The 27106-nt window shown below is 38.8% G+C and overlaps 1 pseudogene across 1 annotated transcript; it reads right to left on the bottom strand.

Moving 5' to 3' along the window:
* Window positions 1-18419: 18419 nt before the first annotated feature.
* LOC143624391 (phytyl ester synthase 1, chloroplastic-like) lies at window positions 18420-23272 on the bottom strand (annotated as a pseudogene). The gene is made up of 13 exons (XR_013152104.1): window positions 22451-23272; window positions 21475-21526; window positions 21253-21308; window positions 20997-21155; window positions 20817-20891; window positions 20551-20654; window positions 20324-20445; window positions 20120-20228; window positions 19893-20023; window positions 19442-19811; window positions 19221-19334; window positions 19005-19090; window positions 18420-18729 (listed from the first exon to the last, which is right to left on the bottom strand). The product of XR_013152104.1 is annotated as a phytyl ester synthase 1, chloroplastic-like (transcript).
* Window positions 23273-27106: the final 3834 nt, after the last annotated feature.

Genomic DNA, 27106 nt, shown 5'->3' with positions numbered 1-27106 from the left:
GGTTTCCTTTAACGAATCATCAAACGAATTACCCTTAGTTCGTTAACTTTCCGTTAACGAATTAGGGTTAGGTCAGAGAATATTAGAAATATTCTCTGACATAACATTCCTCGTAGCCGCCGCCTTTTCGGAGACGTCGCCGGAAAAACGCGGTTTCACCAGAAAAACGAGATATGGCTCGCTTCCCACCGTTTTTCACCGTTTTTCGTCCCGTTTGATCCAGATCTGAGCTAGGGCGACCCCCAAGCTTTTCTTAGGTTCGGTTTATACCCGATTCCACCCAGATCTCATGACTTTAACGGTGTCGGCTCGTCGTTTCGTGACTAAATCTAACGAGTTTGAGTTCATACAACATCATACTATGATTACCTTGGGTCGGGATCGGTTTTCTATCTTGGTTCGGCTAGTGAAAGGAGAGAAATTAGAGAGAAAGAGAGAGCTTAAGTGTGTGTTTTGGTGGTGTATGGAATATGTGTAAATGAATGATTAAATGGGTAATTAATGCTTATATAATTATGGATCATGGCTTAAGCCCATGATCTTTTCTTTTTTCCCTCATAACCCAAGTCCATAACCCATATCCATTTAACCCAACACTGTCACACCCTCAAAATCCACTAACGGAGTTTTACCGTCAGAGGGTGTCAACTAACAGGATCAGATTCATTAGTTATAATCAAACCATAAAAACGTTTACGAGTAATTAAATGCGGAAGCGTAAAACTATAGAAACCAATGTTGCGTCACGCAGGACGACTGAAAACCCAATGATAACAGTTTAAAATAAGTTTGCATAATTAAAAGTGTTTCAAGCAATGCATGATCCTAAACCGCGCGCCCGCCTCGGCTACCTGAGAATAACATACTAAAAGTGTCAACACGGGGTTGGTGAGTTCACAAGTTTATATAAAATAAAGCGTTTAGCGTTTGCGTTCAGCGTTTTGCGTTCAGGGTTTTGCGTTCAGCGTTTTGCGTTAAGCGTTTGCGTTACCAGATAGTGTTATGTCAATTATATATCTATAGGTAGCTAGCCTATAAAACAAGTATTACTAAGTGTTCGACACCGAAGCTGACTGTTTATCATTTGCCTTGCCACCAGGTCTATCCCGACCATGGTATGTGTTTAGCCAAGATTACACCCACTCGATCTCCAGTCGAGTTTAGCGTTGGGTGGGGTTTGTCAAACCCAGTAGTACTACTCAACAATGACTCGCTATTATCCAATATTAAACGGTTCGATGTGAATGAAGGACTTTAGTTATTGCGTTTACCACTTAGTCTTTACAAGTGATATATAATCTATATTAACAAAATCTTAAAAGCGTTTTCGGAGTATGTTATCTCCCCAAGTGAAAAGCGTTTGAAAACAGTTTAAAAGGGGTAAGTGAACTCACTGTTTGCGAAGTATTCCCAAAATAATTCACCAAGATGCGCGTCACAGAAAAACTCTCTCTAGCGTTCTAAAACAACAAAGAGATTTTTCTAAGTGTCGGAATATTTTCGAGTCTCTAGACCCGGCACATAATACCTATGCACACAACATGTTTCGTGTTTCGTTTGTGAATCGTGTGTGACTTTAACAAGTGTATTTGTGATACGTTACATGTGTGAGCAATTATTTACGTGTCATGTATTCATAATGTACATCACTAGCAATTACTCCCCGTAAGGGCAATTTGGTCAACACATAACAATTAACTAGCAATTATTCCCCACGAGGGCAATTTGGTCAAATCATGACAATCAATTAGCAATTATTCCCCGCAAGGGCATTTTGGTCAAAACACGAAAATTAATTAGCAATCATTCCCCTCAAGGGCAATTTGGTCAAAACACGATAATAAATTAGCAATCACCATGTTTCATGCAACTTTCACAAAATTCAGAAACTAGTTTCTTAACGACAGAATTCTTCTTGAAAAACTAGTATATCCTACCGATCATAGCATCACAATTAATTTACCAAAAATCATCACAAAAGCATGTATGTGTTAGGTTTTCAGAAGATATTTTGTTGTATTTTTATTCCATACATATTTCTCACAAAGATCAATTTCCCACAGCAAACTCATAACAGTCAAATTTATGCGCAACAGAATTTTATTTGAAATTCCTGTTAAACGAAAAATCCAATAATTGCAAGACCACTTGGGTTAGGTTCCTAACTCAACAAGTCAACTTTCAGAAGTGGAACCAACCCAATTGGTCTCGTAGTTCATGAGATATAACATTTACAAAACAACCTAACAGCAGGTCTAACAACTCAGCTTTGCACAACGTTTTTGTAAAATCATAAAGGTTAACTTTTACACTTCCAAAAATTTCAAATTTACATTCTTTAGAAACTAGACTCAACCTAGTTTACTTTAGTATCAATTATCTCAACCAATTTTCACATTTACACCCCGTTACAGTCAATTGAACATCAACAACACAATCTGTCCAGAAACTGTTTGCATCCAAACTCAACATATTAACTATCTATGGACCATAAATCATTCATATAACATTCTAGACACTATAACCACTATCCATGCATATCAATTACACCATACACACATGGTTAGGGTTTTATTTGATCTCAAACTCAAAGACACAACAATTAACATGCAATAACACCAATACTAGCTATCAATTCAACAATCAATACATCTTTCAGTCAAAACAAGACACATGAACACCATCACATATAAAAATCAGACCTAGGGTTTATAATTAACCCATTAAAATCGAAATTAAGCATAGAGGATGCATAGGATAGTTGTTTATACCTTCCTAACACCTTAATCTTCAATCAAACTTGAACAATCTTGATTGTATGTGTGTATATGAGGCCGATCGCAAGGGGGTGGGGGCTAAAGCTGCCGTCGGGTTTGGGAGGGAGAGAAAGAGTGTTAGGGTTTTAGTTTATGTTATTATTTATAATAACATGTTACACTTTAGTCCCTCAACTTCCAAATGTTACTTTTCTAGCTTAAATAACTAGTTCTAGCACATTGAGTTAACGTTTATACCATGTTATCACATAACACATAAGTCTAACACATAATTATCACATAATTATTGTTTTGACGTTTTTCGTTTATTCACCAATCGTTTGCGTCAACTCGTTTGCGTTTCGGTGTAATTCCCGAAAGACTACACATGTAATAAGTGTTAAGCGTCATTTAAACCCTAGTTTAAATGTAATGAGGTGTGCGTTATAGATTCAGTGATCTTTAAGTTTGAATTGACGGAGTTGAGTTAACGGAGTTAACGGAGTTAACCTGAAATTGACGATTGTCACATCATTCCCATGTTAAAGAATTTTCGTCCCGAAAATTTGAGTCAAGTTGTGATGAGTGTCTGAAAAAGTAAGAAAAATTTTCAGTTTGTCATATCATCCCCTAGTAGAAAGAAATTTCGTCCCGAAATTTAATTCATACCTCCTGTGATTTCTGACGGTTTGTCGAGTTTCGCGGTTTTCTGTGTTTGGTCAGCCCTTCAAAAAGGTGAGGATACTTTTTCATCATTTGATCCTCGCGTTCCCACGTGAACTCCGGTCCACGTCTCGAGTTCCAACGAACCTTAACGATTGGAATTTTGCTGTGCTTGAGTGTTTTGGTTTCCCAATCCAAAACCTCAACTGGTTCTTCAATGAAGCGTAACTATTCATCAACTTGCAATTCGTCCAAAGGGACTATTTGGGTTTCATCAGATAGGCATTTCTTCAAATTGGATACGTGGAATACATTGTGTACGCCACTGAGTTCCGTTGGTAGGTCCAGTCGGTACGCCACCGGACCAACGCGTTCTGTTATCCGGTAAGGACCAACGTATCGTGGGTTGAGTTTGTTTCGCTTTCCAAAGCGAACCACACCTTTCCAAGGTGAGACTTTGAGTAACACCCGATCGTTCACTTGAAATTCGAGAGGTTTTCGACGCTTGTCGGCGTAACTCTTTTGGCGATCTCGTGCTGCTGCCATGCGAATTCGGATTTGAACAATCTTTTCCGAAGTTTTGAGTACCAGTTCTGGACTAGTGATTTGGCTGTCACCCACCTCTGCCCAGCAGAGAGGTGATCGACACTTTCGTCTGTACAGTGCTTCAAACGGCGCTGCTTTAATACTTGCGTGGTAGCTGTTATTATACGAAAACTCTACCAAAGGTAAGTGAGGTTCCCAACTTTTTCCGAAATCCAATACACATGCACGCAACATGTCCTCTAAGGTCTGAATAGTTCGTTCACTTTGCCCATCCATCTGAGGATGGTATGCTGTGCTCATATCAAGACGGGTGCCTAGCGCGCTTTGCAGTGACTTCCAAAAGTGCGAAGTGAAATGGGAATCTCGATCAGAAATGATTGAGACAGGCACTCCGTGTCTAGTCACTACTTCCTTCATGTAGACGCGAGTCAGTCTTTCCATTTTGTCCGATTCCCTAATCGCTAAGAAGTGTGCAGACTTAGTCAACCGGTCAACGATCATCCAGATGGTATCGCATCCCGTCGGTGTCTTCGGTAAACCCGTGATAAAATCCATTGAGATGTGTTCCCATTTCCACATTGGGAGTTCCGGTTGTTGCAGTAGACCAGATGGTTTCTGGTATTCTATTTTGACTCTGGCACAAGTCAAGCATTTGCTCACGTAGGTGGCAATGTCGGCTTTCATGTTTGGCCACCAGTAAAGTGCCTTTATGTCATGATACATTTTATCTGAGCCAGGATGGATAGAATATCGGGACTTGTGTGCTTCGTCCATCACCAGAGTTCTCAACTCTCCGTACCGTGGAACCCAAATCCGGTTCTCAAAATATCTAACCCCGTCCGATTTGGTTTCAAGTTGCTTGTTCATGCCCCGCATGAGTTCTGATGGAAGATTATCATCTTTCAAAGCTTCAAGTTGTGCATTGCGAATCTGATCGGGTAAGCTGACATGAATCGTGAGTTGCAATGCTCGCACTCGCCTGAGTTTATCGGTTTCTTTTCTACTGAGGGCGTCGGCCACTACATTGGCCTTGTCGGGGTGGTACTTGATGGCACAAATCATAATCCTTAAGCAGCTCGACCCAACGACGCTTTCGCATGTTCAGTTCCTTCTGATCGTTGATATGCTGGAGACTCTTGTGGTCGGTGTAAATGGTAAACTTGGTACCGTACAAGTAATGCCTCCATATCTTAAGGGCAAACACCACAGCTCCGAGTTCCAAATCATGGGTCGTGTAGTTCGTCTCATGAACCCGCAGTTGTCGAGAGGCATAACCTATAACCTTCTCGAGTTGCATCAGCACACAACCGAGACCTTGTATCGATGCGTCACAGTGTACCTCAAAATTCTTCGTTCCCTCGGGTAGGGCTAGAATAGGGGCGCTACAGAGTTTGGTTTTCAACAGTTGAAAAGCGGATTCTTGCGCATCACCCCAATTGTACTTAGTACCCTTGTGAGTCAAAGCGGTGAGGGGTTGGACAATCTTTGAAAATCCTTCAATGAAACGCCGGTAGTAGCCGGCCAGTCCTAGGAATTGCCGCACCTCAGTCGAGGTCTTAGGTGCTTCCCAGTTTTTGATGGCCTCTACCTTACCGGGATCGACATGGATACCATTCTCGTTGATCACATGTCCTAAAAAGTGAACCTCGCGAAGCCAAAATTCGCATTTCGAGAGTTTTGCGTACAGTTGTTCCTTCTTCAATAATTCCAGAATTACCCTTAAGTGTTCCTCGTGGTCTGCCTTGTCCTTGGAATTGACCAGGATATCGTCAATAAACACAATTACAAACTTGTCGAGGTACGCCTTGCATACTCGATTCATAAGATCCATAAATACGGCTGGTGCGTTGGTTAGTCCAAAAGGCATAACCGAAAACTCGTAGTGACCATACCGTGTTCTGAAAGCCGTCTTTGAGATGTCTTCTTCGCGCACTCTTAGTTGGTGGTAACCGGATCGCAGATCAATCTTCGAGTAGTAACTCGATCCTTGAAGCTGGTCAAACAAATCATCAATTCGGGGTAAAGGATAACGGTTCTTGACCGTCACCTTGTTCAACTCCCGGTAGTCGATGCACATACGAAAAGTCCCGTCCTTCTTTCTGACAAATAAGACAGGGGCTCCCCATGGCAATGAGCTAGGTCGGATAAAACCCTTATCCAACAAATCCTGCAACTGAGTGGACAGTTCCTGAAGCTCCGCCGGTGCGAGCCGATACGGGGCTCGTGCTATGGGTGCTGCACCGGGTGTCAACTCGATTTGGAATTCGACTTGACGAATAGGAGGGAGTCCAGGAAAATCCTCCGGGAAAACTTCCGGAAAATCTCGCACAATCGGTATATCTTCAATTCGCTTCTCCTCCGCGGGTTTCTCAACAATTTGCGCCAAAATTGCCGGATGACCCTTTCGTAGATACTTCTGCGCCTTCATGAGGGTAATAACGCTGGTGGTGATGCCGCTTCTCTCGCCCTGTATCGAAATGATCTCGCCGGAAGGGGTAGTAATGTGGAGTATCTTGTCATGACAAATAATCTCTGCTCGGTTCTCAGATAACCAGTCCATGCCGACAACGACATCGAAACTACCAAGCGTAAAAGGAATAAGGTCGATATCAAAAACATGACCTGACAGTTTTAACTTACATCCCGCAAGTACATGAGTCGTTACTATAGTCTTACCGTCAGCTAATTCAACAGGAAACTTAGCATCTAACGGGGTTGGAGTTAGGTCTAAGAGTTGACTAAAGGCTTTCGACACAAAACTCCTATCAGCTCCAGTGTCAAACAATACAGAAGCAAAACAATCGTTCACAGGGAACTTACCAGTCACCACGTACGGATCATTGCGGGCTTGACCCGACCCAATAACAAAAGCTCTTCCTTTACCATTGTTTCCACCACCACTGCCACTTCCATTACCTCCATTGTTGTCGTTCTGTTTTAGCTTGGGACAATCTTTCTTAAAATGTCCCTCTTGTCCACACTCAAAACATCCCTTGGTTGTCATGGGTGGTTTAGGAGCACCCTTTGCCGCAAGGTCTCCTCTACATTCCTTTGCCTGGTGACCCATCTTTCCGCATCTCTGACACTTGAAACGGTCACACGGGCCAGCATGATGATAGTTGCACCTGTTGCACTTCGGATATTTCTCAGCATATCCGCTTGAACCCTGCCTGCCACCGTTGTTATTGTTATTGTGACCCTGATTGTTGAAGCCCCGAGTGAGTTCGGGCTTACGGTAGTGTTGTTGTTGTAGGGGGTTCGAGGATGAGGATCTGGTGTTGTCAAACTTTCTCTTTCCATTGCTCGGGTTGTTGTTGCTGTTGTTGTCTGTACTCGGGTTGTCACGGGCTTTAGTGGTTGAACCCCTATGTGGTAGTGCACCTTGGGTCACTGCTTGATCCGTCAGTTTGTGAGCTAACCGGATCGCTTGTTGAATCGTGGCTGGTCTGGAAGACGTTACCATGCCCTGAATTTGCGGTGTCAACCCATCAATATACATTTCAATCCTCTTACTCGGTGGGTCTACCATCCGTGGACACATCACGGCCAACTCGTGAGAATGGGTAGTGTAGGCTTCGATTTCTAAACCCACCATCTTCAATGACCAAAACTCGGATTCCAACTTTGCAATCTCCTCCCTAGGACAGTACTCTTCTCGCATCATGTTTTTAAACTCCTCCCAGTTCATCGCGTTAGCCAGTTCCAATCCAAGAATCTGTACGTTCGAATTCCACCAAGTGAGAGCAGAATCTTCAAGTGTTCCAGCAGCAAATTTGACCCTACTGGCAGGTGGACAATTACACATCTCAAAAGCTGATTCGGCCTTCTCAGCCCAACGCAGGAAACCTATAGCTCCCTCGGTGCTTTTAAATGAACTGGGCTTGCAGTCAAGGTAATTCTTGAAGGTACACGTTCCAATTGGACCTCCAGCTTGGTTCTGGACATGTGCGGCTAGAGCGGCCGCCGCATGGTCATTCAGCAGAATTTGGAGTTCTGCTGCAGTCAGGTTGATGTTACCACATCCGTGTCCAGCGTTTCTTCCTGCCATTTCTTAGAATCACAGCATAAAATGTTTGACATGAATTTTTCTTTCATATGCAACACGCCATACATGTAATAAAAGATAGGTAAGAAAGAAAATAAGAAACAAGCATCACATCACAACCATATATTAATCCAAATAATAATTCATGATTAAAACCATTGTATTCGCTACAAAGTATTTAAAACCAATCCTTAATATCATAGAAAATAATAGTTTGGATGGAGACAACCCCTCCATCTAGGTGTTATCATCACTAGATGTCATTATCTGAGGACACCTCTGAGTGTGCCTCCTCCTCAGCCGGTTCTTTCTCCGGTTCTTCTTCAGGTTCCTCCTCAGGATCCTCCTCAGGCTCCTCTTCGGGATCTTCTTCGGGCTCCTCTTCAGGCTCTGCCTCAGGTTCGGCTGCGTTATGAGCAATTTGCATTTGTAAGACATCGCAACGCTCTAAAGCTATCTCGGTTCGGGTCCTTGCTACTTGGAGTTGCTCTTGCAAGTCTATCATCTCGGCTTGCATCTTTCTCATAATCTTCATCTGTTGATCACTAGCCTCTTGCATTTCCTTCATTGCCGCTGTCATGCGGGAAATTTCCTCCTTAGTCTCGGTTCCATCTTTTAACAGTCCGGATACGTTCGCTCTCGTATAGCGCATGTAACCAACATCACGCTCCAAACAAGAAACAACAGCTGCGAGAACTCGCTCCACAGGTTCGGTTATGGGTGGTAGGGTGTTGCGGTAAGCAGGATGGTTCGGGGGAGGTAGCGGGGGAACTTGTTCGCGATAGACCATACGTCTGATCATATTAGGGTACCAATCCCAGCTAACTTCGTTTTCGTACATGCCTCCGGATAAGCGGTACCTCTTCGGTGCGGGAACTTCGAGTTCCGGGACTACACGGGGGTGGCGATGAGGTAGGTAGCTGCGGTTCCTTCCCATGTGCATGAGTCATCGGATCGGATGATGATGATGATGGCGGCGTCGACATTCCTACAGGTAAGCCGTGTATGCGCGCGTATGAGTGAAAGAGGTAAAGAGATAAGATAACAAAGACTACACAAACATATGCAGTGCGTATCATTATAACTAATGGGTCGTCGCGGTTATAGTCTAGTATGCATGCAGCTTCTAGTTCGCTATAACCAATGGATCTGATACCAATCTGTCACACCCTAAAAATCCACTAACGGAGTTTTACCGTCAGAGGGTGTGAACTAACAGGATCGGATTCATTAGTTATAATCAAACCATTAAAACGTTTACGAGTAATTAAATGCGGAAGCGTTCAACCATAGAAACCAATGTTGCGTCACGCAGGACGACTGAAAACCCAATGATAACAGTTTAAAATAAGTTTGCATAATTAAAAGTGTTTCAAGCAATGCATGATCCTAAACCGCGCGCCCGCCTCGGCTACCTGAGAATAACATACTAAAAGTGTCAACACGGGGTTGGTGAGTTCACAAGTTTATATAAAATAAAGCGTTTAGCGTTTGCGTTCAGCGTTTTGCGTTCAGCGTTTTGCGTTAAGCGTTTGCGTTACCAGATAGTGTTATGTCAATTATATATCTATAGGTAGCTAGCCTATAAAACAAGTATTACTAAGTGTTCGACACCGAAGCTGACTGTTTATCATTTGCCTTGCCACCAGGTCTATCCCGACCATGGTATGTGTTTAGCCAAGATTACACCCACTCGATCTCCAGTCGAGTTTAGCGTTGGGTGGGGTTTGTCAAACCCAGTAGTACTACTCAACAATGACTCGCTATTATCCAATATTAAACGGTTCGATGTGAATGAAGGACTTTAGTTATTGCGTTTACCACTTAGTCTTTACAAGTGATATATAATCTATATTAACAAAATCTTAAAAGCGTTTTCGGAGTATGTTATCTCCCCAAGTGAAAAGCGTTTGAAAACAGTTTAAAAGGGGTAAGTGAACTCACTGTTTGCGAAGTATTCCCAAAATAATTCACCAAGATGCGCGTCACAGAAAAACTCTCTCTAGCGTTCTAAAACAACAAAGAGATTTTTCTAAGTGTCGGAATATTTTCGAGTCTCTAGACCCGGCACATAATACCTATGCACACAACATGTTTCGTGTTTCGTTTGTGAATCGTGTGTGACTTTAACAAGTGTATTTGTGATACGTTACATGTGTGAGCAATTATTTACGTGTCATGTATTCATAATGTACATCACTAGCAATTACTCCCCGTAAGGGCAATTTGGTCAACACATAACAATTAACTAGCAATTATTCCCCACGAGGGCAATTTGGTCAAATCATGACAATCAATTAGCAATTATTCCCCGCAAGGGCATTTTGGTCAAAACACGAAAATTAATTAGCAATCATTCCCCTCAAGGGCAATTTGGTCAAAACACGATAATAAATTAGCAATCACCATGTTTCATGCAACTTTCACAAAATTCAGCAACTAGTTTCTTAACGACAGAATTCTTCTTGAAAAACTAGTATATCCTACCGATCATAGCATCACAATTAATTTACCAAAAATCATCACAAAAGAAAGTATGTGTTAGTTTTCCAGAACATATTTTGTTGTATTTTTATTCCATACATATTTCTCACAAAGATCAATTTACCACAGCAAACTCATAACAGTCAAATTTATGCGCAACAGAATTTTATTTGAAATTCCCGTTAAACAAAAAATCCAATAATTGCAAGACCACTTGGGTTAGGTTCCTAACTCAACAAGTCAACTTTCAGAAGTGGAACCAACCCAATTGGTCTCGTAGTTCATGAGATATAACATTTACAATACAACCTAACAGCAGGTCTAACAACTCAGATTTGCACAACGTTTTTGTAAAATCATAAAGGTTAACTTTTACACTTCCAAAAATTTCAAATTTACATTATTTAGAAACTAGACTCAACCTAGTTTACTGTAGTATCAATTATCTCAACCAATTTTCACATTTACACCCCGTTACAGTCAATTGAACATCAACAACACAATCTGTCCAGAAACTGTTTGCATCCAAACTCAACATATTAACTATCTATGGACCACAAATCATTCATATAACATTCTAGACACTATACCCACTATCCATGCATATCAATTACACCATACACACATGGTTAGGGTTTTATTTGATCTCAAACTCAAAGACACAACAATTAACATGCAATAGCACCAATACTAGCTATCAATTCAACAATCAATACATCTTTCAATCAAAACAAGACACATGAACACCATCACATATAAAAATCAGACCTAGGGTTTATAATTAACCCATTAAAATCTAAATTAAGCATAGAGGATGCATAGGATAGTTGTTTATACCTTCCTAACACCTTAATCTTCAATCAAACTTGAACAATCTTGATTGTATGTGTGTATATGAGGCCGATCGCAAGGGGGGGGGGGGCTTAGAGCTGCTGTTGGGTTTGGGAGGGAGAGAAAGAGTGTTAGGGTTTTAGTTTATGTTATTATTTATAATAACATGTTACACTTTAGTCACTCAACTTCCAAATGTTACTTTTCTAGCTTAAATAACTAGTTCTAGCACATTGAGTTAACGTTTATACCATGTTATCACATAACACATAAGTCTAACACATAATTATCACATAATTATTGTTTTGACGTTTTTCGTTTATTCACCAATCGTTTGCGTCAACTCGTTTGCGTTTCGGTGCAATTCCCGAAAGACTACACATGTAATAAGTGTTAAGCGTCATTTAAACCCTAGTTTAAATGTAATGAGGTGTGCGTTATAGATTCAGTGATCTTTAAGTTTGAATTGACGGAGTTGAGTTAACGGAGTTAACCTGAAATTGACGATTGTCACAAACACTAGCCCGACTCATAATAACTCATATTTTCATTTATTAACCGAAACTAATAAAATGGGATGTTACACTTTCCCGTTGCTATCTCGCACCTATAGTACGAGTATAACCATTTGTTAGTCGGATATACAATCCAGCTTAAGACCTTTAGTCTTTTATAAACTTTACCTTGATGAACCTTTAGTTCAAAATCTCTTTTTACTTTAAAACCTTTAGTTAAAAAGTAATAGTATAAACCTTTAGTTTATTTATAAAACCCTTACGTTTCTTCTTCTCTAAGAAACGTATTCTTTTCTTTTCTTTATCATTTAAGTAGTTATTTATTCCATAAATAATATTTATAACAAAGAAAATATATATATACACTTACACACATATATACATATTTATATTTATTCATAATTTCTTCTTTTATTCTTTGTTATATTTTCTTTTCTTTTATCGAGGTATCGAGTATAACCTCGACTTAAGGTTTAAGCTTTTTATAATATTTTATTATTATTTTATTCGGGCATTACGCCTACCTTTTTCGGCTTATGAATACCCTAAATATTTGAGCAGCACTTCAACGCCACTTAGCCTTCGTTATTTTCTTGTTCAACCCTTTCTCTTGACTCTCGTTCTTGGCACGTAACACGATGGATACCAATACTTCACCAATCGTCGGCACGCTTTTAGAGACTAATCACCATGGTGTCGGAATGGCAAACTCCTTCTTGGTTGGTACGTCGGTGGAACGTGGTACGAACAATGAGGAAACGAGCGCGGCATTCGAGGTAACGATCGAGGTTTGGCACGAACTTCGAGGTATGGTATTTATAAGGCTAGAGAGATGTTTTAGTGAGAGAAAGCGAGGCTGATTTGGGATGTGGAATGAGAATCCCGGACTTGCTAATTATAGACAAAATCTGGAAGCCCATCGCGATACGCGATGGCCTCCTGGTCAACCGTTGCGTATCGCGATGTAGGTCACGCCAGTCACCATATAGGTCTGCCACGTGGACGTTGTGCCACGTGTTGACACGTGGCGGACAACGTGCCTCGTATGGCCATGTGGCGGGACACATGGCGAACGGTGTGCCACGTGTGGCCACGTGCCTTGTTGTCAGACAACCCATCACGATACGCGATGGGTTTTACTTCTGATACGTCAGGAAAACCAGAATTTTCATTTTAAACCTTAAGGTTTGGATTTTGACAGATTTGGTCCCTTGACTTAGGAAACTTAACATTTTGAACCCGAAACTTTCACGATGTTACAAAGAGATTCAAGCTTAAAAGCGTATAAAGATAATGGGATCGAAGGACCAAAATGTAGCCCATAGCCCATCCGAATGCAATAAAACATGCAGGTCGTTTGAATACATCTATATAACTCGAATATAATGTCTCGTTCGATTACAATACCAGATTCTAATACATCGAGGGCTTCGGATACAAGGTACGGGTTGGAATTCAATGGGTGATTCGATTGCAATGAACAAATTCGAATACGTTATAACCACTCAACCACCCATAACCACCATCATGTTCACTTAAACCACCTTACCAATCCAACATATCCAAGCCCCCACATCACCCGTAGTTACCCCCACCAGACCAACCCTGACCACCACTCAATATGAAACCCCTCCAACCTCAACTAGTCTAGTCATCCTTACCCCAAAACTGTTTTCTGCGAGTAAGTCTGTAAAATTTCATGTTATTACAGACGTTAAGGAGGTTGGAACGGGATTTAAAGATGATCGAGATCGAACAGAAAATAAAAGATAAAGTCTAGAATCAGAGAAGAAAGCTGGTAAATAAAAGATCACTCAGCTTGAAACAAATGTCGAGGTCTTACAAAAACAGATGGTCGGTCGACAAACTGCTAAAGTTGAATACCAAAGGAAACAAGGAGATCTTGATGTTGAAGTTTAAAGCAAATTCTTAGTGAACACTCTGCAGACGACTGTTGACAATTAATCTTCTGCAGATGAATCTCAAAAGAAAGAGATTGTTCATCTTAGAGAATCAAATGCCAAGCAGCAGAAGATCAACGAAGAAATTGAAGAGAAATACAAGGTTGCTTGTTGTAACATATGTTAATTTTCAAACCCGAAAACCCAACCCATTTTAAACTTTTGGATTTGTTTTTATTTTTTATAATGTTTTGATTATCTTGGTTATGACTCCATGAACATATCTTAATCAATTTTCTATGTTACAACTTTCAATTTATGACTTTATTCAAAGTTTTAAAGACATGCTGAATTCCAATAACTTTTTTGACTAATTTAACTAAGTTGAAACATCCCTAAACAATTTCTCCTATAATTAAGCTTCATATTTTTTACTTTCACCAATTTTGGTCAAAGATCATTTAATTGCATTCATTTTTGCTAGTCTTATGCCTTTTAACTAGCCACTTGACTAGTCATCCAATTAATTCTTTTTAACCTTGTTTTTAACGATTTTTGGCCTATATAACCACCACTTCACTTCTAAAAATCTTGCACCACAACTCATTTCACTTCCAGTTATATTCTAGCTCTCTAATTTATACAAAGTCCAAGTTTGACCAAGGAAAGTCAAGTCGCCCAAGTTCAAGTTTATTCTTTTTGTCTTGTGCTAACTCCTCGGGTTAGCATGTGATTTTTCGGCGAGTTTAGTTTGTTTAGGACGTTATGCTATGCTAAAAATATTTTCCAACGGCATTCGTCTGACCGAAAACGAACTCAACTCGCTTATGTATATTTTGGACAAAGTTTGGTTATTTTTCTACATATAACTTTTGAAACATAAACTACTAAAGTTCTAACCAAAGGATAATATTTTGAACATGATGAAAACGAATCCACATAAAAAGCGGGTCCGGTCCGACTAAAAACAAACCACTAGCTTAAACCACTTTCTTACTTTTTAGGCCGTTTAACTTTCCTAAACTGCTGAACTCATAAAAATCTGATTAACAAATATCGCAACCCAAATTCTTAATAAATTTTACCAACTTGGGTATTTGTATGTCAAAAATATTACTAAACCAATTATAGAGGGAAAAATATATTTTTCGTTATAAACTCTGAAAAATCTAAACTTTGAACAAAACCTATCTTCATCTTTAATATTTTATGTCCATTATTTGAATCAAGAATTTATTTTCTAGGACAGCTCGTCGAACCGAACTTGTCCGGTTCAGCTCGCTTAAATGATTAGTTCGCCTTCGCTCGCTTACTTTAACAAGTGAGTTTTTCATACCTCTTTTTTACGCTTTTACTATTTTGGGGTGTAGCACGTCACAAATTTTATCTCATTATTTATCCACTTGTTTACAAATTGCTTCGCAATTATGTTATGCATGTTAATAATATTCTTTCATATTGTCTATGGTTATCATAAGTTTATTATGTGCAATGTATTTATCGCTTTATGGTTGGTACATCAAACATCGATGCAGGAAGTTCCGACGGGACGTACATGCGCCACCTATACTATGTCCCAGTTGGACTAAATGGTGGTTATCATTCCCCTAAATTGGGGCGTTATTTCATACTTGTTATCATTTACATTATGATTGGATTTACTACATGTGACAAGTCAATCGAGCAAGGTTGCATATTATATTTATCAAAAACTTATGAAATCTCATCAAAATGTGTTGTTGCCAAAATTTATTGATTTAAATGTGCTGCAGATTGATACGATGAAGTGACTGGACAAGAAAACTAGTTATACCTTAGGATTATTTCAATGAATAATATTTGTGTCATTTAGATGTAATGTCGTTTGTCTCATTATCATACTATTTGTGTACTTGCAAAATTATGGAATAGAAAAAGTATATTATCACTATAAACAGTGTTACGAGCTTATGTTATCTCTACGTTGCACTCAGGTGTATTCCGCAGCCGGGGTGTTACAGTTGTGATTTGATCGAGCTTGGGGTTGATGACATGGAGGGGTTGAAGAAGAGACTGCCAAAGTTCTTCAGCAGTTGGGACAGTAGAGAGGAAGCGTCTAATGATTATGTGCCTATGGTGGTGAAGGTGGTGATCCCGTTGTTGGTACATCTGGTATTGCATCACAAACGACTATGGTGGTGGAGGAAGAAGAGCCGGACAATGAGTAGTCTAACGAGTCTGATGATGACGATTGTGATGATGACGTGCACTATTCTGACGATGATGATGACAATAATGATCATAATGATGGTGATGGTGATGGCGATGTCGATGTTGGAAACCAAGAGGGTGAAACCGCTGCTGACGATGTTAAAATGCAGTTTGTTGATCCTGAGACTGACCAACGTCTCAAGGAGATCCAAGACATGGAGAAGATGGTTGAAGATCAGTTTAAATGTATAGAAGACAACATGTCTTCGGGTCCTCTATCTCCTATTGCGGGAAGTGTTGAATCGATGTAAGTGTCTGATTATCTTTATGAACCTGTTGTTGACACTGTTGGCCCTTCTCAGGCAATCTCAGAAGCTGAAGTGACAAGTGCTCTAGCCATTGTTGAAAGACCTCCTTTCAAAAAGAGAGAGTTCATTGGCATTATTGATTAGTGGAATTTTCGTGACCGAAACGATCCCTATCATGATGCTAGTTCATTCAGTTAAGAAAATGGGACCATATCCATGAACAATGGGTAATCCGAAGGGAAAACAGTGATATGATGTATCTTCGCCACCCTGAGCTACACACCTTGTCAGAAATAGAACTGAACTACTTTGCACGACAAGAGGATAAAACCACAAGGTTTGCTAGCTGGTACAAAAGCAACGCCAATAAGCAATCCAAGAAGAGCTTTGAAGATTACAGGGTCGTCAACAAAGGCAAGAAGTTCACCCACCCCCACAGAGGTAAACGAGTTCACTGGGAAGCTGTAACATCTACTCTGAACATATCATTTATCACGGTGATGCTTTCAACAATGATATGTTTAATCCTTTGAATGGGTGGAGATTTGATCACAAGACCGGCGAATGTGACATCAAGAAGCTTCAACAGCCGCCCTTGGTAGACCTGGAGATCCAAGACCTTGGTTTTCGCTACACTAACATCACACATTGTATTAGAAACGATCATTTGATTGTTATCTTCAAACTTGTCAAGCTAATCTTTGTTTCAGTTTCATGTTTGTGTCTCATTTATTATAAAAATTATTAATGCGTTTATGTCCTACTTATTCAAATTCTAATGACAAATCTTGTTGATTTATCCTAAATTAATTCTATTAAAGATATAGTGTGGGACACTACCAAAAAGTCATAACCCGGTAACACCTTTTATATTAGGGTTAAGAAAGCATCATTCATCAATCAAGATTTGACTCGCCTTTACATTGTTTTCCAGGTAAAAAGGAAAATGTCTAGTTTCGCTTTGATTCCTTATTCTTTTAATATCCTTATTCCTTATTCTTATACGGAACAGATTGTTAAGTCATCAAGAAGACACATATGCGTAAGTTGAAGGTAGTAGAGATGAGGATGCTAAGGTGGATGTGTGGGTACACAAGGTTAGACCGAATAAGAAACAAGGTTTTTCGAGAAATACTAGGGGTGGCTAGTATAGCAGATAAGATAAGGGAAGGCAGATTAAGATGGTTTGGACATGTAAAAAGGAGACAGACTACGACTTCCGCAAGATCAGTGGAAACTCTTATTATAGAGGGGATGAGGGGTTGAGGTACACCCAAATTAACTTGGGATGAGAGGATTAGGCGTGATTTGCTAGACTTGCACCTCTTTGAGAACATGGTTGAGAATAGGAGTTCCTGGAGACGTAGAATTAAGGTTAATGACCTTTAGGAGGAGGGGCTATTTCTTGTTGTAACTTTTGTTGTTGTTGTTGTTGTTTTTGTTGTTCTTGTTGATGTTATTACTGTTATTTTATTTACTATTTATTATTATTTGCTTAATTTTACCTTGGTTTTGTTTTAGTCTACCTATAAGGAAATGTTGCTCGAAACTTACTAATATCATGTTGTTTTAGTTTATTATTTATATACTGCTATTTGTTTATTTTATATAATTTTATTTTATTGCATTTGTCTATCTATTTACTTTCGAGTTGAGGTCTCACCGGAAGCAATATTTCTATCCTTAAGGATGGAGGTAAGGTTTGTCTACATCTCACTCTCTCCAGCCCTATTGATAGCTTAGGCTATTTGTGGGAAATACTAGGTATTATGGATGAGCAAATTCGGTACCGCTACCGATTTGGTACCGTCGGTATCGAATCGGTACCAAAGTTTTGAGTTTCGGGATCGGTACGGTACTGGTATAGTACGTTACCCGTATTTCCCAAATTTTTACATTCAATACCGGTACCAAGAAATTGTGATTTTTGGGATCGGTATTTTCTGTACCGGTGCGGTATGATACCGAGCTCAATCTACCGGGTATGATTGATTGATTCCTTATTTTTTACTAGTCTACGTTAATTTCTTACACAAAATGTACAGATTAGTTCATATTTAATAGTTCTTTTAAAAGTTGTTAGTCCAAGTTCCATGAACTAATGAAACCAAAGGTGCCAATATAATGCAAGAATCATGATGAAGTCTAACTTATTTATAGTAACATACAACACACATGAGTAACTATGTTCATGGCTCAAAAGAGGGAATGTGATCGAAAGAACCATATTCCATTACCCACAAGAATCTCTCGAAAGCACCTCTGTAAGGATCATCCTCTCGCTTTGTTAACAGATAAGCAATATTCTTTTCGATATCACATTTTATTTGCGAGTATAACTCTCGCAAATAATCTTTGTCATCCGACATATGCTTCATTCCTTTTGTTTGTATGGGCTTGCCGAACAAAAAGTAGTATCGACCCGGTACCTTGGGCAAAAATATAGGAATATGAAGTGGTTGCTCAGCAATCTCTCCTTTCATCCCCTCCCTATCATCAAAGAAGATCACCAAAATGATCATTATGTCTTAAAAAAACACTTTAACTAACTGCAGCTTACCACCCAAAATGAATGATTTATGGGTTAAAAGTATAAGAAAAACTCACCCAATTGTTCTACTAAAGTCACTCAAACTTTTCTTGTTCCTCTAAACTCACTCAACTTTTATATATATGTGTTCCGATGTTGTGAAAAAAAATATTAAAACTATTTAAAAAAAATAAAATTAAGTGATCTTGATATATAGTGGCAAGTATATATTCACCTTAGGTTTTTTCTCCCTTGATTATAATCATTCACCATATGATCAAATAATGGGATTCTCTTCATGTCATTGTAATCAATTATTAGCTGGCAACAATAGCTTAACTAGTGAGCATCAACATGAAATAACTTATAAATCAAGAAATAAGACGAAAACTAGTTTGTTTAGGAAGATAAAGTTGAGTCAATTAAATCAGTAAAAAGAATTTGTTGTTACTTCTGATAGATCATCTTCCCCAACGCTTCCGAATGGTATAATGGTGGCCCCAAGTTTCACTGCCATTCTTACAAATTCTTGTTTATCAGGCCAAAATAACTTACAAGCTTCACCCTGTTATTCATCGAAGAAAGTTACTAAGAATATTAAAAAAGAAAAAGAAAGATAGAAAGAAAAAGAACAACAACACTCCTTTCTTTGAGTGAGAAGAAGTAAAACACCTTACGATGAAGAGACTCGCGCGCACCACCAGGATAAAGTAAGGCATATGAATTTCTTGATAACAATCTGAAAAGGTTTCTAGCAGAAACCGGAAATGCACCAATTGTCTTCACAAAATCCGTATACGGAAGCATAACCATCTCATTATCGACATGATACTGATAAGATTCTGGATGGGCTAAACCATGAAGTGTGATTTTCTTTTCCCTCAAAAACTCTAACACAACAGTAAAGGCGTCAAATCCCCATAACATGTGATTACCAACTACTAATACTGGCCCTTTATCAGGAATCCCTGCAAGACCTCTCACTATCTTTCCATCCTCCATTGTTGAAAACACTGCCGCGCCGATACAAAGACGGTACCACCTGCATCGTATTATTTTTAATACATATCAAGTTTCAATCTATTAAGCTTACCAGAAAACAAAGTTAACTTCACTAAATTACCAACTTTCCAGGGGCATATTTTTGAACTCTGTCATACTCATAGGCAAATAATCCTTGAATAGATCATACTTAGAAGAATGACGGTATGTATGAGTAGTTTTGATAGCAGACAACAAATTAACACCGTTTTCCTGCACACGAATAAGAAAGATCTATTGCAGCTACTTTACCATAACCTCTTTGGTATTAGTTTAATTGTTAGACACAAGAGATCAGTTACTTGATACCAGTAGGATTGTATGCACATTGCCTTCAAACACACGTACGCTGCAATTCTTTAATAATCTTGAAAGCCTTTGGGCTTCATTTTTACTTGGCATGAAGTTATCCTTCCAACTGAAATCCATGTTTGTTAGATATCTTAGATTTCACAAAGAAATATACCACGTGCGAGAACTAAACTATGATTTGCATTATTAAAAGAAGGAAACCTAGCAAGCACAAGTACTTGAGTTGTAATAGCATGGAGACGAGCATTAGCATAAGCAGCAGCCGTTTCAACTAGCTTCAACCTCCATGTAAGAGTATTTTTGGGTAATATTCTGGCTGCCACCTATCCACTCAATTACAAATATTCAATTAACATAAACGATAGAGACCGGGGAGAAACATATTAAAACTGATAATCCATAGTAATCTAAGAACAAGGAGTTCTTACTGAAAGAACCAGCAGATCTTTTGCAAGGTTGCCAAACAATTGCCAAAGAGATGAGAAATACTTTGCATCACTGATTTCAGCCAGTGCCATGTTTACAAAATCACCTAGTTGGAATACATAAACTTAGAAAGAGGATATGATCCGCATTACAAATTTGTCATCAAGATTGGAAAATTGGCTACCGTGTGAACCAAATTTGAATCATTAGAAAACAAATGAAGATCCTAGTAAGTTCAAGTTTGAATCTTAAATTAACAGTAACCTACTTAGAAGGGGGCTCATAGGCAGATCCCTGAGGAACGATATTGAAGGGTCTGCTAGCGACGTCTCATAGGAAGTTGCTGAAATGAATGGAATTCTAGTCACTTTCTGACATGCATATGTATGAGAATGACAGCACCCTTATAAAAGATATATAAACAAGCAAATAAAGGAAACAGATTGACCTGGGTTTGCTAATATAAGTATTAAGTCAATTGTAGGATTACGAGTAGCCACTGCAAGTGCTAAGTTTGCTCCAAAAGAATCACCAAGCAAGTAAATTGGTTTATCTCGGGATGCGGTGTGCTCAATCATCACAATTTCTTCCACAATTTGAATCAGACCTTCGCGAAAAGTAGTTTGTTTAATTACGAAACTACTTTAGAGTTAGTAGATGGTTCCAACTATATAGAATGTTATAATGCATGAGGCGAAAACAACCTTCTAATGGCGTTCTATCTGAAGCAGGAATATGCAAGCACTGAACATGAAAAATCCTGTCATTGATGATAACCAATCTATTTTAAGTTATCTAAAATCAGTCAAAAGATTCCGTAGAGCAAATAGATTTGCATTCTTATATACAATATACTTTTAAGATTTTGATTTACTCATTTACATATCAAAATGATCATAAATATCTTTTAGATGAGTGTAACTCACTTTCCAAGAGCTTTCTCATGTACAACAAGGCCAGCTCCAGTTCCATCCATTCCTACATAAATTATCACACCCAATTATGATATAGTAAAAGATCTTTTACACCCAACTGACCTAAATAAATTTACAATTTTGTTAAGTACGATAACACTTTCAAATTTTCATCATAAAAGTATGTTCATATGTGACAACTATATTCATAAATTCATTGTGCTTTAAAAAGTTGGTTGTAGAAAGGAATGAGTAATTTTGCGCACTACAAGAAATTGCATCCATGTTGTGACAAGGGCTATCGTGACGACATAATGTTGTCTGTATAGTACGAGGGTTCCCCACGACATGTCGTCGGCTTGGCATGGTTCCAAATACTTGCCCAGCCACAGTCAGTCCCGATCACATGTCCCGCCATTTAGCATTCTCAACCAATAAAAATGGAACTACATACGTGATTTAGCATTCTTATGTGCTTGAAGTATAATCATAACCAATAAAATATGTACATGTCTCACAAAATTATGCCAACGATTTATGCGATTTGATGTGATTTTATCTTTTGGTCAGCCTCTGTGATTTTGCTTTTTGGACATTCGCTCCTACGTGATCTTGGTTTTCTAACACCAACTATACCGTGATGTGGCCATTTTACCCTCTTCTACCTGATTTTTTTTCTTTTGGTTGTACCACTTAAACATGTAAAAAGTTAAGTTTAAATAGCATACAAAGTACATGTTAAATTGTGAAGAATGTTGAAACTGTGTAGAAAGGGCAAGGTGGAATCGCATAAGGAAGCATGGATCACATGAAGATGCCAAAATCACATAACATGTGTCAATCCTTTTATTAGTTACTATATCTAAAGTTGTGTATTTCGATAAATCAAGAAAGAAAGAACAAGAGATTTGTCAATTTGTTTTTTTTTTTTTTTTCAAAATTAAACAAAGTGAAAGACTATGCATGTAATATCAATTGATTCGATTACCAGGTAAATACAAAAGAACAGGAGAATTTTTTAAGGGTAAGCCACATGCAACCGGACAAAACCACCTAGGTGGCCCTCCATGATCATACTTAAATCAAATTCATTGCAGTTTCAACATAATCCTTAATACTTCGAGTCCCGTAACCATCATCCCACAAAGGCTTTAACTCTTCAGGAACATTTTGCACCTCCTCAATAGTACTCTTCCTGTCAACGCCATTGATCTTAAGGGATTTCGATGTTAATGATACTGGATTCTCACTAGCTACACACATAGCAAGAACACACGAATGTTGCAGCCTATGGTTTTCGTTTCGGGTGAAAAGGGGTTTGAATGGAACATTGGAATTGATCACATGAATTGATACCATTATCTGCAAGCAAATTGGTCCAAAGAAAAAAACCAATATCAAGTCTCTCTTTATGATTCAAGCAATTTTAGGGATGTCAGATTAATATTTTGTATAAACTCACTAAGAAGAAGCCCAAAAGAAAAGGATGCAAATTACGTATGTAAATGAAATGCGGGTTTCATGTACCATTCAGTATGAATGAGAGAGATTATAATAATTATTATATGTTGGTGGGAAAAGGTATCAATAAGAATCCAAAACTGGATATCTGCTAATGCATTGCAAATAATACAAACAGAAAACAGGCCGGATCAATAATGATCATATATCTGTTTCCATATCAATTTCAACTTTTACATCAAAATAGAAGGCGACAGGTAACAAGCTGCACCCGCTAGTTCTTTTTGAATAGACACACTAAGTCTTTTAAAAACTATATTCATAAATCTTTAGATCTTGGGGTCAAAACATTGTTATACATGACCCGTTGGACCCAACTAAGTATCTCTACAACCTAGGGCAGGAAACCAAAAGTATAAAAAGCAAATTATATAAACATGTGTTGGTAGCTAAGGCATGGTTTCTTGTGCTCGGCCACTTTGCATGAAGTAGCTTTTAAAGCAGCCTGACCCACCATGATAATTGATAACACTACTTACCAATCCCACAAAAGGGGAAACCCCGGTTAGATCCACACACACATGTTTCCCTCCTATCCGTCAAAAGACCAAATGTCAGTTGGTTTAAGTGTTGATCAGAGGTCAGGAAACAAGTTTCGAATACTCCAAATAAATGTCCTCCACAAACATCATGTCCATAATCGTCTTGCGCAATCCTTTGTTAAAGAATAATGTTGCATCCATCATGTGTATGAGTTCACACATCCTCAAGTTAAAGAAAAGTTTGGCAATGCCCATACAAGATCAAAGCAAGAGTAGCTCGTTCTACGTATCACCTAGTAATTAAAAGGAAAATTACATGGGTTGTTTATGTTACACTCACATGGAATTTTTTTAATGCTTGATCTTTTGGTTTGGCAAAATTCCCAAAATGTTTATTTTACATTGTTAAAATCACATTTTGTACATTTGACTAGTCTCAAAAATGTTCATAAAAAAACAGTCTATCAGCTCAGAATTTAATCCTCATCCAACTGGATTTTTAATTCAACCAGAAAATTCCAAAGTGTCAAAAAATTCAGTCAAACAAATGGGATATTTCAAAATTTTGGTCGAACATGCTAGATTTTTTCACAATTTTGTGTTTCAATATTATATTAATATAATTAAGTTTACTTCATTTTGGTTTTTCTTTAATAACTTTCAAAAAAAAATTAATATGTTATTTTATAAAATTCTGAAAGTACCGTTCCGGTATGCTTATTTTTATTTATGTGCCAACATAAACTTTACTTTCAACATTTTGATATGAATTTGACCCGGCTCGGTTTTGAGTAAAATTTATGTTGGCACAAAGATTAATAAAAAAAAAGTATGTCAGAATAGTTTATTCGGAGTTTTATAAAAATTTACACGAACTTGGCATTAGCGAGTAATGACCATCCATGTTATGAAAATGTAACTATCTGGCCCATTTGTAAACATTTTTCCAACCATCAGGATTAATTGTGTAATTAGTTAACCATGATGGCCAAGAGTGTAAGAACTATGAACCACGGAAACCAATCTTGAAGGTAACTCTACAGAAACCCATGAATCCATTTGCATTTAATGTCTCTATACTTTGCTAAGATCCTTAGTTTCGTGTCTTCTAGATAATCTCCTTGGGGATGGGTATTCTCCGTTGATCCGGTGCATGAGTTAGAGCATGTCTAACTGTAAGGCCCTGAACCCGGTAGCCCTACTTTAACGTCGGATTTACTCATAAACACAGTTCGTACAAATCAGAGTTCATTAAAACTTTCGCGGAATATAAAAACTTTCATAAAACATTTCATAACAAAACACGTATTGTCTTAAAACATCATTTTGTCTTTCAAAATAATCGAAACATTTAACTTAAACGTCTTGAGTCTTCCGATGCCAGCCTCTTATTCAGTGCCACGTGTCTCCTCAAGCGAGCTGCCTCATCCTACTCACCTGCGTGCATACTAAAAGTCAGCTACGCTGAGTGAGTTCTAGTTAATCAAGCAACTTATCATACAACCACTTCATACAATATATACGTATCCGAAGACACATAGTCCACTGTCTAACATGCCACTGATTAACCACTTAATTACCCCTATAGCTTAGCCTCTTAATTACCCCTACAGCTTAGCCACTTATGCCACTTTATGCCACTTGATGCCACCTTAATAACGAAGTCACGTATAGGCTTACCCTACCACGTACTATCGTCATGCCACTAACACTCTTACTAGACTCTGCCACTTCTATCACACTCTACCACTACTTGTCTACAGCACTCTTTATATCAATACAATATTTACATAATAAGCAAGTCGCATCATAGAATACATACACACTAACAACCACTTGACAATCACTCTCCTTGACGATACGTGCAATATCCGAAGATCGTTCACGTACCGACAAGCATTACATAATAGTTACTTGTATAACATCTATACACTTACCACTTAAGGTAAGTGTATTCACACTTTCGCATCTAACCTGCTTAACTTACTACTTAGCCTCTTATTTACACCTACCACCTTGCCACTTTGCCACTTTAATAACGTATAACGTTATGCCACTTTGCCACTTAATAACGAAAAACGTTATGCCACTTTGCCACTTCAATAACGTATAACGTTATGCCACTTTGCCACTTTAATAACGTAAAACGTTATGCCACTTTGCCACTTTAATAACGTAAAACGTTATGCCACTTTGCCACTTTAATAACGTAAAACGTTATGCCACTTTAATAACGAAGGCACGTATAGGCTTACCCTACCACGTACTATCGTTATGCCACTAACACTCTTACTAGACTCTTGCCACTTCTAACACGTTCTACCTCTACTTGTCTACAACACGCTTCATATCATTTACATAATAAGCATGTCACATCAACAATCATACACACATAATAATGATGGCACGTACAGGCTTTCCCTATCACGCGCTCACGTTATGCCACTAACACCCTTGCTAGACTCTTGCCACTTTTAACACACTCTACCTCTACCTGCCTATATCACACTTCATATCAGTTCGGTATTTACGTAATAAACCAGTCACATCATAACATTCGTACACACTATCAACCACTTGGAATTTACTATCCTCGATATATAATATTCGTACCTTTATTTTTAACCTGACAGTACGCGCAATATCCGAAGATCGTTCGCGTACCGACAAGCAATCATTCATATCCATCACATATGGCATACACTTATCACTTAGGATAAATGTATTAACAACACATCGAGTATGCACACAGCCCCGAAAACATAACAAGGAATGGGGCTAGAAACTCACCTGAACACGGTTACGTTCACCGTTAATCGTAATCCCTTTCTTCAGTTGTGCACGACTGACTGTATAACAAGTATACGTATCAAACAACTATCACTACTCATATCATCTTTCTAGTCTTAACTACTACCCACAACGAACGGGGGTCCGGGGGCAGCGCCCTGGCAGCAGGGTCTAGGGGCGGCAGCCCCTAGCAGGGTCCAAGGGGCAGAGCCCCTGGCTGGGGTCGAGCTGCCAGGTCAGCTTGGAAAAAATTTATTTACATTAACTGTCTTAACACATTTTTCATTAGTTTTTTTTTTTAATTTATTTTCTAATCGAACTTGGCTTTAGGCGAAGTTAAACCTTAGGCGAACTTAGCTTTAGGCGAAGTTAAACCTTAGGCGAACTTAGCTTTAGGCGAAGTTAAGCCTCAGGCGAACTTAGCTCTAGGCGAAGTTGTCATCAGGCGAACTTAGCCGTAAGCGAAGTTATCAATTAGGCGAACTTGGCCTCAGGCGAAGTTATCGCTTTGAAGGCGAAGTTATCGCTTTGAAGGCGAAGTTGCCCAGTTGCAGGCGAAGTTGCCCAGATCAGCCGCTGTTTTGGTTTTTATTGAGCATTTTGGCGATTTCAACACCCTTGTTAAGGTTCGACATCACCCACTACGCTTCCCGACCATTTTCGGTCGTATCTACACTATAAAACTTGTATCTTTAAACTCAAAGATCAAGAATCATACCTTTCTGAGCTTGTTTGGATCTTGTTTAACTTGTTATCACAACTAATCGCTCTCTCTCTCTCGGATCTGGCTCGGTTCTTCCCTCAGCCGGCGGCGGTGTTGGTGCGTGGTGTGTGTGTTTTGGAGTGTTAGA

Source organism: Bidens hawaiensis, unplaced genomic scaffold (assembly GCF_021521415.1).
Source record: "Bidens hawaiensis isolate Kalapana, Puna unplaced genomic scaffold, B.hawaiensis_p1.1 tig00000369_1, whole genome shotgun sequence".
NCBI lineage: Eukaryota > Viridiplantae > Streptophyta > Magnoliopsida > Asterales > Asteraceae > Bidens > Bidens hawaiensis.
The sequence above is the reverse complement of the archived record's forward strand: the minus strand, read 5'-3'. Positions and strand labels throughout refer to the sequence as shown.